The sequence below is a fragment of the Anomaloglossus baeobatrachus genome, unplaced genomic scaffold (assembly GCF_048569485.1).
Source record: "Anomaloglossus baeobatrachus isolate aAnoBae1 unplaced genomic scaffold, aAnoBae1.hap1 Scaffold_4298, whole genome shotgun sequence".
Classification (NCBI taxonomy): Eukaryota; Metazoa; Chordata; class Amphibia; order Anura; family Aromobatidae; genus Anomaloglossus; species Anomaloglossus baeobatrachus.
The window spans coordinates 1-14,108 of record NW_027443633.1 but is presented as its reverse complement, the minus strand read 5'-3'; the positions used below and the strand labels follow the sequence as shown (position 1 = coordinate 14,108).

The 14,108-nt window shown below is 46.6% G+C and overlaps 8 non-coding genes and 1 pseudogene across 8 annotated transcripts; all 9 read left to right on the top strand.

Moving 5' to 3' along the window:
- Positions 1 to 1,326: 1,326 nt before the first annotated feature.
- On the top strand, positions 1,327 to 1,517 carry LOC142279318 (U2 spliceosomal RNA). The gene has a single exon (XR_012741967.1). It is a non-coding gene; the product is annotated as a U2 spliceosomal RNA (small nuclear RNA).
- A 1,387-nt stretch (positions 1,518 to 2,904) lies between these two features.
- LOC142279339 (U2 spliceosomal RNA) lies at positions 2,905 to 3,031 on the top strand (annotated as a pseudogene).
- A 730-nt stretch (positions 3,032 to 3,761) lies between these two features.
- On the top strand, positions 3,762 to 3,954 carry LOC142279338 (U2 spliceosomal RNA). Its single transcript, XR_012741985.1, has one exon. It is a non-coding gene; the product is annotated as a U2 spliceosomal RNA (small nuclear RNA).
- A 1,387-nt stretch (positions 3,955 to 5,341) lies between these two features.
- Positions 5,342 to 5,532, top strand: LOC142279317 (U2 spliceosomal RNA). The gene has a single exon (XR_012741966.1). It is a non-coding gene; the product is annotated as a U2 spliceosomal RNA (small nuclear RNA).
- Positions 5,533 to 6,919: 1,387 nt separating this feature from the next.
- On the top strand, positions 6,920 to 7,110 carry LOC142279342 (U2 spliceosomal RNA). The gene has a single exon (XR_012741988.1). It is a non-coding gene; the product is annotated as a U2 spliceosomal RNA (small nuclear RNA).
- Positions 7,111 to 8,497: 1,387 nt separating this feature from the next.
- Positions 8,498 to 8,688, top strand: LOC142279341 (U2 spliceosomal RNA). Its single transcript, XR_012741987.1, has one exon. It is a non-coding gene; the product is annotated as a U2 spliceosomal RNA (small nuclear RNA).
- A 1,387-nt stretch (positions 8,689 to 10,075) lies between these two features.
- Positions 10,076 to 10,266, top strand: LOC142279340 (U2 spliceosomal RNA). Its single transcript, XR_012741986.1, has one exon. It is a non-coding gene; the product is annotated as a U2 spliceosomal RNA (small nuclear RNA).
- Positions 10,267 to 11,653: 1,387 nt separating this feature from the next.
- Positions 11,654 to 11,844, top strand: LOC142279328 (U2 spliceosomal RNA). The gene has a single exon (XR_012741976.1). It is a non-coding gene; the product is annotated as a U2 spliceosomal RNA (small nuclear RNA).
- Positions 11,845 to 13,231: 1,387 nt separating this feature from the next.
- LOC142279316 (U2 spliceosomal RNA) lies at positions 13,232 to 13,422 on the top strand. The gene has a single exon (XR_012741965.1). It is a non-coding gene; the product is annotated as a U2 spliceosomal RNA (small nuclear RNA).
- The last annotated feature ends 686 nt before the right edge of the window (positions 13,423 to 14,108 follow it).

Genomic DNA, 14,108 nt, shown 5'->3' with positions numbered 1-14,108 from the left:
AATTGGAAGAAAGCATACGTCTTCATATGCACCTCAATTTGGCCCATTCACTTTTCACACTTCCTCCTTTTGTTTTTTATCTTTCACACTTTTGACTTTCTTTATTCATCCAAATAGCAAACTCATCACCACTCAACCTGACCAACTCGGCTATGTCCCCGTGCTGCAGTTCTCTGTCTTATCTAGATCATTTGCAATTGAATGGAATAGATCCCTTTTGGACAAAGTGGATTCACCTGCTGCTGCAGTGACCACAGGTGTGATAACATCTAGAATTGGCATCTGGTGCGATCTCTCCGCTTCCACTCCAAAGAAAGTTACCTGTTTATTCCTATCATGCATTGGTTTTTGGGGTTTTCTTTGAGTAATGATGATCTCTTTAGTAGTCTGTTGGCGCCCTCTCCTGGAGGAATAGTTTGCTTGCTCTTGGACATTCTAAAAGAGAGGTCATGATAGACATTGAGCTTCTGAGCTCAATTGGGGACAGTCATGGGTGATGAATGTTTGCAACCTACTGCGAAGCCTCATACCGCAATATAAGGAACGTCAAATACTAAGAAAGGGCGGCCTATGAAAGAATTACTACTTTCAATAAGTACACTTAAACGGCTAATTGGGAATAGAAAAACTGTAAAAAGCCCTCTGAGAAAGCCCCCCTCTAACCTTTGATAGTAAGCTTTTCTGTAGTCTGCCTGTTGATGTATTTTCCGTTTGAACTGTGCACAACATGAAGAGACGGAACACTGGCGGCTTGTCACAATGCCCCCCGATGACATCACAATAGCGCTGCTGCCTAGAAAACAAGCTGCGCAGAAGAAGTTGTTCTTTGGGTGGGAGGGTGGGCTAGTGGAAGGAGGGGGCAATCTCTTTTTTTCCCGGGTGGTAGGGGGATGACAGGAGAAGGGAAGCGGGTGGTGAGAAAGGTACAGAGGGCAGGGTTTGGGGGCTGGGAAGGAAAGGGAAAAGATTAGGGTTTGGGGATGATGAAAGGGCTTTCTACGGGTAAGGATGGCAAAGGGTGGCAGTGACGGAAAGTCAGGCAACCTGTCCTGTCCGTCTTTTTGTATCGTGAATTGGAAAGACTGCAAGGGGGAGGGGAGTTGCTTGCGCCCTAAAGGAGGAGTTATTCAGATTCATTGCAGTGGGCGGCGGCTGCAAAACGCACCATTCTTCTTGTTTTGGCTCTGCAAAGCAGCCTTTTCAAGGGTTGGCTTGGGTGACAAAATGTCTTGTGTAGGCGTGGGTTTGTCTCCCTCTCGCTCTCTCTCCCTAAGATGTGTCCGGCATAGGCCAGGGTGCCACTCGAGGCCCAAACCAATTCTGGTTATCGCTTCTCGGCCTTTTGGCTAAGATCAAGTGTAGTATCTGTTCTTATCAGTTTAATATCTGATACGTCCCCTATCTGGGGACCATATATTAAATGGATTTTTAGAACAGGGAGATGGAAAAAGAGCTTGCTCTGTCCACTCCACGCATTGACCTGGTATTGCAGTACCTCCAGGAACGGTGCACCCCTTCTTAACCCAGTTTCCAAAAGCAGAACTCAATTCACCTGATTCATATTAGCCCGATTTAATGAATTGGAAGAAAGCATACGTCTTCATATGCACCTCAATTTGGCCCATTCACTTTTCACACTTCCTCCTTTTGTTTTTTATCTTTCACACTTTTGACTTTCTTTATTCATCCAAATAGCAAACTCATCACCACTCAACCTGACCAACTCGGCTATGTCCCCGTGCTGCAGTTCTCTGTCTTATCTAGATCATTTGCAATTGAATGGAATAGATCCCTTTTGGACAAAGTGGATTCACCTGCTGCTGCAGTGACCACAGGTGTGATAACATCTAGAATTGGCATCTGGTGCGATCTCTCCGCTTCCACTCCAAAGAAAGTTACCTGTTTATTCCTATCATGCATTGGTTTTTGGGGTTTTCTTTGAGTAATGATGATCTCTTTAGTAGTCTGTTGGCGCCCTCTCCTGGAGGAATAGTTTGCTTGCTCTTGGACATTCTAAAAGAGAGGTCATGATAGACATTGAGCTTCTGAGCTCAATTGGGGACAGTCATGGGTGATGAATGTTTGCAACCTACTGCGAAGCCTCATACCGCAATATAAGGAACGTCAAATACTAAGAAAGGGCGGCCTATGAAAGAATTACTACTTTCAATAAGTACACTTAAACGGCTAATTGGGAATAGAAAAACTGTAAAAAGCCCTCTGAGAAAGCCCCCCTCTAACCTTTGATAGTAAGCTTTTCTGTAGTCTGCCTGTTGATGTATTTTCCGTTTGAACTGTGCACAACATGAAGAGACGGAACACTGGCGGCTTGTCACAATGCCCCCCGATGACATCACAATAGCGCTGCTGCCTAGAAAACAAGCTGCGCAGAAGAAGTTGTTCTTTGGGTGGGAGGGTGGGCTAGTGGAAGGAGGGGGCAATCTCTTTTTTTCCCGGGTGGTAGGGGGATGACAGGAGAAGGGAAGCGGGTGGTGAGAAAGGTACAGAGGGCAGGGTTTGGGGGCTGGGAAGGAAAGGGAAAAGATTAGGGTTTGGGGATGATGAAAGGGCTTTCTACGGGTAAGGATGGCAAAGGGTGGCAGTGACGGAAAGTCAGGCAACCTGTCCTGTCCGTCTTTTTGTATCGTGAATTGGAAAGACTGCAAGGGGGAGGGGAGTTGCTTGCGCCCTAAAGGAGGAGTTATTCAGATTCATTGCAGTGGGCGGCGGCTGCAAAACGCACCATTCTTCTTGTTTTGGCTCTGCAAAGCAGCCTTTTCAAGGGTTGGCTTGGGTGACAAAATGTCTTGTGTAGGCGTGGGTTTGTCTCCCTCTCGCTCTCTCTCCCTAAGATGTGTCCGGCATAGGCCAGGGTGCCACTCGAGGCCCAAACCAATTCTGGTTATCGCTTCTCGGCCTTTTGGCTAAGATCAAGTGTAGTATCTGTGAGGCTCGGCAGATGCAATGCACACTGGAAGGTTGCGCTTGCTAGTACTCTGGATGTATAGTATATTCATCTAGAGGAAAACATGGCCCTACCAGGATCGAGGCTATTAGACTGAGTAAGTGTGGGGGCTATGGTGCAATGTGCCCCAGGACTGACGACCCTGGAGTGAGTCTGAGCTTGCTGGCTTGGGACCCCGGCGAGCCTTGGGCTCTGTAGCACACCGTACCTTGCCCTTTCATACTTTCTGAGCATATTGCTCTATCCCGGCCTTCTGGCTAGGAAGGGAAATTTTTATAATCATGGTCGGAGGTCCGTTCAGCTTTGGGCTGAGAAACCAACACCCGGTTGGAGGTCCGGGTCAGCTTCGGCTGAGAAACCAACACCCGGTTTGAGGTCCGGGTCAGCTTCGGCTGAGAAACCAACACCCGGTTGGAGGTCCGGGTCAGCTTCGGCTGAGAAACCAACACCCGGTTGGAGGTCCGGGTCAGCTTCGGCTGAGAAACCAACACCCGGTTGGAGGTCCGGTTAGCCTTGGGCTGAGAAACTAACACCGGTTGACGGTCCGGGCAGTTTCGGCTGCGAAACCAACAACTAGTAGCTCTCTACTCCACTTGGGTAAGATGCCTGGGTGGACGCTGGGAGCAACGACAAGGCTCAACCAGGCTTCGGCTTGGGGGAGCACCGAAGATCCCTGACCCTTGCTGTGGCCTTCTGGCTCGGAGGGACGGGGTTGATTTTTGGGGACCCTCTCCTCACGGAAGGGTCCACACGAATCCTAGCCTTTGCACTGTTTTTGGTGTGACTTCGGTCATGCATTTTTTGCGGTGCTTTGGAAAGCTTCATTAAATCAAAAATCTGTTCTTATCAGTTTAATATCTGATACGTCCCCTATCTGGGGACCATATATTAAATGGATTTTTAGAACAGGGAGATGGAAAAAGAGCTTGCTCTGTCCACTCCACGCATTGACCTGGTATTGCAGTACCTCCAGGAACGGTGCACCCCTTCTTAACCCAGTTTCCAAAAGCAGAACTCAATTCACCTGATTCATATTAGCCCGATTTAATGAATTGGAAGAAAGCATACGTCTTCATATGCACCTCAATTTGGCCCATTCACTTTTCACACTTCCTCCTTTTGTTTTTTATCTTTCACACTTTTGACTTTCTTTATTCATCCAAATAGCAAACTCATCACCACTCAACCTGACCAACTCGGCTATGTCCCCGTGCTGCAGTTCTCTGTCTTATCTAGATCATTTGCAATTGAATGGAATAGATCCCTTTTGGACAAAGTGGATTCACCTGCTGCTGCAGTGACCACAGGTGTGATAACATCTAGAATTGGCATCTGGTGCGATCTCTCCGCTTCCACTCCAAAGAAAGTTACCTGTTTATTCCTATCATGCATTGGTTTTTGGGGTTTTCTTTGAGTAATGATGATCTCTTTAGTAGTCTGTTGGCGCCCTCTCCTGGAGGAATAGTTTGCTTGCTCTTGGACATTCTAAAAGAGAGGTCATGATAGACATTGAGCTTCTGAGCTCAATTGGGGACAGTCATGGGTGATGAATGTTTGCAACCTACTGCGAAGCCTCATACCGCAATATAAGGAACGTCAAATACTAAGAAAGGGCGGCCTATGAAAGAATTACTACTTTCAATAAGTACACTTAAACGGCTAATTGGGAATAGAAAAACTGTAAAAAGCCCTCTGAGAAAGCCCCCCTCTAACCTTTGATAGTAAGCTTTTCTGTAGTCTGCCTGTTGATGTATTTTCCGTTTGAACTGTGCACAACATGAAGAGACGGAACACTGGCGGCTTGTCACAATGCCCCCCGATGACATCACAATAGCGCTGCTGCCTAGAAAACAAGCTGCGCAGAAGAAGTTGTTCTTTGGGTGGGAGGGTGGGCTAGTGGAAGGAGGGGGCAATCTCTTTTTTTCCCGGGTGGTAGGGGGATGACAGGAGAAGGGAAGCGGGTGGTGAGAAAGGTACAGAGGGCAGGGTTTGGGGGCTGGGAAGGAAAGGGAAAAGATTAGGGTTTGGGGATGATGAAAGGGCTTTCTACGGGTAAGGATGGCAAAGGGTGGCAGTGACGGAAAGTCAGGCAACCTGTCCTGTCCGTCTTTTTGTATCGTGAATTGGAAAGACTGCAAGGGGGAGGGGAGTTGCTTGCGCCCTAAAGGAGGAGTTATTCAGATTCATTGCAGTGGGCGGCGGCTGCAAAACGCACCATTCTTCTTGTTTTGGCTCTGCAAAGCAGCCTTTTCAAGGGTTGGCTTGGGTGACAAAATGTCTTGTGTAGGCGTGGGTTTGTCTCCCTCTCGCTCTCTCTCCCTAAGATGTGTCCGGCATAGGCCAGGGTGCCACTCGAGGCCCAAACCAATTCTGGTTATCGCTTCTCGGCCTTTTGGCTAAGATCAAGTGTAGTATCTGTTCTTATCAGTTTAATATCTGATACGTCCCCTATCTGGGGACCATATATTAAATGGATTTTTAGAACAGGGAGATGGAAAAAGAGCTTGCTCTGTCCACTCCACGCATTGACCTGGTATTGCAGTACCTCCAGGAACGGTGCACCCCTTCTTAACCCAGTTTCCAAAAGCAGAACTCAATTCACCTGATTCATATTAGCCCGATTTAATGAATTGGAAGAAAGCATACGTCTTCATATGCACCTCAATTTGGCCCATTCACTTTTCACACTTCCTCCTTTTGTTTTTTATCTTTCACACTTTTGACTTTCTTTATTCATCCAAATAGCAAACTCATCACCACTCAACCTGACCAACTCGGCTATGTCCCCGTGCTGCAGTTCTCTGTCTTATCTAGATCATTTGCAATTGAATGGAATAGATCCCTTTTGGACAAAGTGGATTCACCTGCTGCTGCAGTGACCACAGGTGTGATAACATCTAGAATTGGCATCTGGTGCGATCTCTCCGCTTCCACTCCAAAGAAAGTTACCTGTTTATTCCTATCATGCATTGGTTTTTGGGGTTTTCTTTGAGTAATGATGATCTCTTTAGTAGTCTGTTGGCGCCCTCTCCTGGAGGAATAGTTTGCTTGCTCTTGGACATTCTAAAAGAGAGGTCATGATAGACATTGAGCTTCTGAGCTCAATTGGGGACAGTCATGGGTGATGAATGTTTGCAACCTACTGCGAAGCCTCATACCGCAATATAAGGAACGTCAAATACTAAGAAAGGGCGGCCTATGAAAGAATTACTACTTTCAATAAGTACACTTAAACGGCTAATTGGGAATAGAAAAACTGTAAAAAGCCCTCTGAGAAAGCCCCCCTCTAACCTTTGATAGTAAGCTTTTCTGTAGTCTGCCTGTTGATGTATTTTCCGTTTGAACTGTGCACAACATGAAGAGACGGAACACTGGCGGCTTGTCACAATGCCCCCCGATGACATCACAATAGCGCTGCTGCCTAGAAAACAAGCTGCGCAGAAGAAGTTGTTCTTTGGGTGGGAGGGTGGGCTAGTGGAAGGAGGGGGCAATCTCTTTTTTTCCCGGGTGGTAGGGGGATGACAGGAGAAGGGAAGCGGGTGGTGAGAAAGGTACAGAGGGCAGGGTTTGGGGGCTGGGAAGGAAAGGGAAAAGATTAGGGTTTGGGGATGATGAAAGGGCTTTCTACGGGTAAGGATGGCAAAGGGTGGCAGTGACGGAAAGTCAGGCAACCTGTCCTGTCCGTCTTTTTGTATCGTGAATTGGAAAGACTGCAAGGGGGAGGGGAGTTGCTTGCGCCCTAAAGGAGGAGTTATTCAGATTCATTGCAGTGGGCGGCGGCTGCAAAACGCACCATTCTTCTTGTTTTGGCTCTGCAAAGCAGCCTTTTCAAGGGTTGGCTTGGGTGACAAAATGTCTTGTGTAGGCGTGGGTTTGTCTCCCTCTCGCTCTCTCTCCCTAAGATGTGTCCGGCATAGGCCAGGGTGCCACTCGAGGCCCAAACCAATTCTGGTTATCGCTTCTCGGCCTTTTGGCTAAGATCAAGTGTAGTATCTGTTCTTATCAGTTTAATATCTGATACGTCCCCTATCTGGGGACCATATATTAAATGGATTTTTAGAACAGGGAGATGGAAAAAGAGCTTGCTCTGTCCACTCCACGCATTGACCTGGTATTGCAGTACCTCCAGGAACGGTGCACCCCTTCTTAACCCAGTTTCCAAAAGCAGAACTCAATTCACCTGATTCATATTAGCCCGATTTAATGAATTGGAAGAAAGCATACGTCTTCATATGCACCTCAATTTGGCCCATTCACTTTTCACACTTCCTCCTTTTGTTTTTTATCTTTCACACTTTTGACTTTCTTTATTCATCCAAATAGCAAACTCATCACCACTCAACCTGACCAACTCGGCTATGTCCCCGTGCTGCAGTTCTCTGTCTTATCTAGATCATTTGCAATTGAATGGAATAGATCCCTTTTGGACAAAGTGGATTCACCTGCTGCTGCAGTGACCACAGGTGTGATAACATCTAGAATTGGCATCTGGTGCGATCTCTCCGCTTCCACTCCAAAGAAAGTTACCTGTTTATTCCTATCATGCATTGGTTTTTGGGGTTTTCTTTGAGTAATGATGATCTCTTTAGTAGTCTGTTGGCGCCCTCTCCTGGAGGAATAGTTTGCTTGCTCTTGGACATTCTAAAAGAGAGGTCATGATAGACATTGAGCTTCTGAGCTCAATTGGGGACAGTCATGGGTGATGAATGTTTGCAACCTACTGCGAAGCCTCATACCGCAATATAAGGAACGTCAAATACTAAGAAAGGGCGGCCTATGAAAGAATTACTACTTTCAATAAGTACACTTAAACGGCTAATTGGGAATAGAAAAACTGTAAAAAGCCCTCTGAGAAAGCCCCCCTCTAACCTTTGATAGTAAGCTTTTCTGTAGTCTGCCTGTTGATGTATTTTCCGTTTGAACTGTGCACAACATGAAGAGACGGAACACTGGCGGCTTGTCACAATGCCCCCCGATGACATCACAATAGCGCTGCTGCCTAGAAAACAAGCTGCGCAGAAGAAGTTGTTCTTTGGGTGGGAGGGTGGGCTAGTGGAAGGAGGGGGCAATCTCTTTTTTTCCCGGGTGGTAGGGGGATGACAGGAGAAGGGAAGCGGGTGGTGAGAAAGGTACAGAGGGCAGGGTTTGGGGGCTGGGAAGGAAAGGGAAAAGATTAGGGTTTGGGGATGATGAAAGGGCTTTCTACGGGTAAGGATGGCAAAGGGTGGCAGTGACGGAAAGTCAGGCAACCTGTCCTGTCCGTCTTTTTGTATCGTGAATTGGAAAGACTGCAAGGGGGAGGGGAGTTGCTTGCGCCCTAAAGGAGGAGTTATTCAGATTCATTGCAGTGGGCGGCGGCTGCAAAACGCACCATTCTTCTTGTTTTGGCTCTGCAAAGCAGCCTTTTCAAGGGTTGGCTTGGGTGACAAAATGTCTTGTGTAGGCGTGGGTTTGTCTCCCTCTCGCTCTCTCTCCCTAAGATGTGTCCGGCATAGGCCAGGGTGCCACTCGAGGCCCAAACCAATTCTGGTTATCGCTTCTCGGCCTTTTGGCTAAGATCAAGTGTAGTATCTGTTCTTATCAGTTTAATATCTGATACGTCCCCTATCTGGGGACCATATATTAAATGGATTTTTAGAACAGGGAGATGGAAAAAGAGCTTGCTCTGTCCACTCCACGCATTGACCTGGTATTGCAGTACCTCCAGGAACGGTGCACCCCTTCTTAACCCAGTTTCCAAAAGCAGAACTCAATTCACCTGATTCATATTAGCCCGATTTAATGAATTGGAAGAAAGCATACGTCTTCATATGCACCTCAATTTGGCCCATTCACTTTTCACACTTCCTCCTTTTGTTTTTTATCTTTCACACTTTTGACTTTCTTTATTCATCCAAATAGCAAACTCATCACCACTCAACCTGACCAACTCGGCTATGTCCCCGTGCTGCAGTTCTCTGTCTTATCTAGATCATTTGCAATTGAATGGAATAGATCCCTTTTGGACAAAGTGGATTCACCTGCTGCTGCAGTGACCACAGGTGTGATAACATCTAGAATTGGCATCTGGTGCGATCTCTCCGCTTCCACTCCAAAGAAAGTTACCTGTTTATTCCTATCATGCATTGGTTTTTGGGGTTTTCTTTGAGTAATGATGATCTCTTTAGTAGTCTGTTGGCGCCCTCTCCTGGAGGAATAGTTTGCTTGCTCTTGGACATTCTAAAAGAGAGGTCATGATAGACATTGAGCTTCTGAGCTCAATTGGGGACAGTCATGGGTGATGAATGTTTGCAACCTACTGCGAAGCCTCATACCGCAATATAAGGAACGTCAAATACTAAGAAAGGGCGGCCTATGAAAGAATTACTACTTTCAATAAGTACACTTAAACGGCTAATTGGGAATAGAAAAACTGTAAAAAGCCCTCTGAGAAAGCCCCCCTCTAACCTTTGATAGTAAGCTTTTCTGTAGTCTGCCTGTTGATGTATTTTCCGTTTGAACTGTGCACAACATGAAGAGACGGAACACTGGCGGCTTGTCACAATGCCCCCCGATGACATCACAATAGCGCTGCTGCCTAGAAAACAAGCTGCGCAGAAGAAGTTGTTCTTTGGGTGGGAGGGTGGGCTAGTGGAAGGAGGGGGCAATCTCTTTTTTTCCCGGGTGGTAGGGGGATGACAGGAGAAGGGAAGCGGGTGGTGAGAAAGGTACAGAGGGCAGGGTTTGGGGGCTGGGAAGGAAAGGGAAAAGATTAGGGTTTGGGGATGATGAAAGGGCTTTCTACGGGTAAGGATGGCAAAGGGTGGCAGTGACGGAAAGTCAGGCAACCTGTCCTGTCCGTCTTTTTGTATCGTGAATTGGAAAGACTGCAAGGGGGAGGGGAGTTGCTTGCGCCCTAAAGGAGGAGTTATTCAGATTCATTGCAGTGGGCGGCGGCTGCAAAACGCACCATTCTTCTTGTTTTGGCTCTGCAAAGCAGCCTTTTCAAGGGTTGGCTTGGGTGACAAAATGTCTTGTGTAGGCGTGGGTTTGTCTCCCTCTCGCTCTCTCTCCCTAAGATGTGTCCGGCATAGGCCAGGGTGCCACTCGAGGCCCAAACCAATTCTGGTTATCGCTTCTCGGCCTTTTGGCTAAGATCAAGTGTAGTATCTGTTCTTATCAGTTTAATATCTGATACGTCCCCTATCTGGGGACCATATATTAAATGGATTTTTAGAACAGGGAGATGGAAAAAGAGCTTGCTCTGTCCACTCCACGCATTGACCTGGTATTGCAGTACCTCCAGGAACGGTGCACCCCTTCTTAACCCAGTTTCCAAAAGCAGAACTCAATTCACCTGATTCATATTAGCCCGATTTAATGAATTGGAAGAAAGCATACGTCTTCATATGCACCTCAATTTGGCCCATTCACTTTTCACACTTCCTCCTTTTGTTTTTTATCTTTCACACTTTTGACTTTCTTTATTCATCCAAATAGCAAACTCATCACCACTCAACCTGACCAACTCGGCTATGTCCCCGTGCTGCAGTTCTCTGTCTTATCTAGATCATTTGCAATTGAATGGAATAGATCCCTTTTGGACAAAGTGGATTCACCTGCTGCTGCAGTGACCACAGGTGTGATAACATCTAGAATTGGCATCTGGTGCGATCTCTCCGCTTCCACTCCAAAGAAAGTTACCTGTTTATTCCTATCATGCATTGGTTTTTGGGGTTTTCTTTGAGTAATGATGATCTCTTTAGTAGTCTGTTGGCGCCCTCTCCTGGAGGAATAGTTTGCTTGCTCTTGGACATTCTAAAAGAGAGGTCATGATAGACATTGAGCTTCTGAGCTCAATTGGGGACAGTCATGGGTGATGAATGTTTGCAACCTACTGCGAAGCCTCATACCGCAATATAAGGAACGTCAAATACTAAGAAAGGGCGGCCTATGAAAGAATTACTACTTTCAATAAGTACACTTAAACGGCTAATTGGGAATAGAAAAACTGTAAAAAGCCCTCTGAGAAAGCCCCCCTCTAACCTTTGATAGTAAGCTTTTCTGTAGTCTGCCTGTTGATGTATTTTCCGTTTGAACTGTGCACAACATGAAGAGACGGAACACTGGCGGCTTGTCACAATGCCCCCCGATGACATCACAATAGCGCTGCTGCCTAGAAAACAAGCTGCGCAGAAGAAGTTGTTCTTTGGGTGGGAGGGTGGGCTAGTGGAAGGAGGGGGCAATCTCTTTTTTTCCCGGGTGGTAGGGGGATGACAGGAGAAGGGAAGCGGGTGGTGAGAAAGGTACAGAGGGCAGGGTTTGGGGGCTGGGAAGGAAAGGGAAAAGATTAGGGTTTGGGGATGATGAAAGGGCTTTCTACGGGTAAGGATGGCAAAGGGTGGCAGTGACGGAAAGTCAGGCAACCTGTCCTGTCCGTCTTTTTGTATCGTGAATTGGAAAGACTGCAAGGGGGAGGGGAGTTGCTTGCGCCCTAAAGGAGGAGTTATTCAGATTCATTGCAGTGGGCGGCGGCTGCAAAACGCACCATTCTTCTTGTTTTGGCTCTGCAAAGCAGCCTTTTCAAGGGTTGGCTTGGGTGACAAAATGTCTTGTGTAGGCGTGGGTTTGTCTCCCTCTCGCTCTCTCTCCCTAAGATGTGTCCGGCATAGGCCAGGGTGCCACTCGAGGCCCAAACCAATTCTGGTTATCGCTTCTCGGCCTTTTGGCTAAGATCAAGTGTAGTATCTGTTCTTATCAGTTTAATATCTGATACGTCCCCTATCTGGGGACCATATATTAAATGGATTTTTAGAACAGGGAGATGGAAAAAGAGCTTGCTCTGTCCACTCCACGCATTGACCTGGTATTGCAGTACCTCCAGGAACGGTGCACCCCTTCTTAACCCAGTTTCCAAAAGCAGAACTCAATTCACCTGATTCATATTAGCCCGATTTAATGAATTGGAAGAAAGCATACGTCTTCATATGCACCTCAATTTGGCCCATTCACTTTTCACACTTCCTCCTTTTGTTTTTTATCTTTCACACTTTTGACTTTCTTTATTCATCCAAATAGCAAACTCATCACCACTCAACCTGACCAACTCGGCTATGTCCCCGTGCTGCAGTTCTCTGTCTTATCTAGATCATTTGCAATTGAATGGAATAGATCCCTTTTGGACAAAGTGGATTCACCTGCTGCTGCAGTGACCACAGGTGTGATAACATCTAGAATTGGCATCTGGTGCGATCTCTCCGCTTCCACTCCAAAGAAAGTTACCTGTTTATTCCTATCATGCATTGGTTTTTGGGGTTTTCTTTGAGTAATGATGATCTCTTTAGTAGTCTGTTGGCGCCCTCTCCTGGAGGAATAGTTTGCTTGCTCTTGGACATTCTAAAAGAGAGGTCATGATAGACATTGAGCTTCTGAGCTCAATTGGGGACAGTCATGGGTGATGAATGTTTGCAACCTACTGCGAAGCCTCATACCGCAATATAAGGAACGTCAAATACTAAGAAAGGGCGGCCTATGAAAGAATTACTACTTTCAATAAGTACACTTAAACGGCTAATTGGGAATAGAAAAACTGTAAAAAGCCCTCTGAGAAAGCCCCCCTCTAACCTTTGATAGTAAGCTTTTCTGTAGTCTGCCTGTTGATGTATTTTCCGTTTGAACTGTGCACAACATGAAGAGACGGAACACTGGCGGCTTGTCACAATGCCCCCCGATGACATCACAATAGCGCTGCTGCCTAGAAAACAAGCTGCGCAGAAGAAGTTGTTCTTTGGGTGGGAGGGTGGGCTAGTGGAAGGAGGGGGCAATCTCTTTTTTTCCCGGGTGGTAGGGGGATGACAGGAGAAGGGAAGCGGGTGGTGAGAAAGGTACAGAGGGCAGGGTTTGGGGGCTGGGAAGGAAAGGGAAAAGATTAGGGTTTGGGGATGATGAAAGGGCTTTCTACGGGTAAGGATGGCAAAGGGTGGCAGTGACGGAAAGTCAGGCAACCTGTCCTGTCCGTCTTTTTGTATCGTGAATTGGAAAGACTGCAAGGGGGAGGGGAGTTGCTTGCGCCCTAAAGGAGGAGTTATTCAGATTCATTGCAGTGGGCGGCGGCTGCAAAACGCACCATTCTTCTTGTTTTGGCTCTGCAAAGCAGCCTTTTCAAGGGTTGGCTTGGGTGACAAAATGTCTTGTGTAGGCGTGGGTTTGTCTCCCTCTCGCTCTCTCTCCCTAAGATGTGTCCGGCATAGGCCAGGGTGCCACTCGAGGCCCAAACCAATTCTGGTTATCGCTTCTCGGCCTTTTGGCTAAGATCAAGTGTAGTATCTGTTCTTATCAGTTTAATATCTGATACGTCCCCTATCTGGGGACCATATATTAAATGGATTTTTAGAACAGGGAGATGGAAAAAGAGCTTGCTCTGTCCACTCCACGCATTGACCTGGTATTGCAGTACCTCCAGGAACGGTGCACCCCTTCTTAACCCAGTTTCCAAAAGCAGAACTCAATTCACCTGATTCATATTAGCCCGATTTAATGAATTGGAAGAAAGCATACGTCTTCATATGCACCTCAATTTGGCCCATTCACTTTTCACACTTCCTCCTTTTGTTTTTTATCTTTCACACTTTTGACTTTCTTTATTCATCCAAATAGCAAACTCATCACCACTCAACCTGACCAACTCGGCTATGTCCCCGTGCTGCAGTTCTCTGTCTTATCTAGATCATTTGCAATTGAATGGAATAGATCCCTTTTGGACAAAGTGGATTCACCTGCTGCTGCAGTGACCACAGGTGTGATAACATCTAGAATTGGCATCTGGTGCGATCTCTCCGCTTCCACTCCAAAGAAAGTTACCTGTTTATTCCTATCATGCATTGGTTTTTGGGGTTTTCTTTGAGTAATGATGATCTCTTTAGTAGTCTGTTGGCGCCCTCTCCTGGAGGAATAGTTTGCTTGCTCTTGGACATTCTAAAAGAGAGGTCATGATAGACATTGAGCTTCTGAGCTCAATTGGGGACAGTCATGGGTGATGAATGTTTGCAACCTACTGCGAAGCCTCATACCGCAATATAAGGAACGTCAAATACTAAGAAAGGGCGGCCTATGAAAGAATTACTACTTTCAATAAGTACACTTAAACGGCTAATTGGGAATAGAA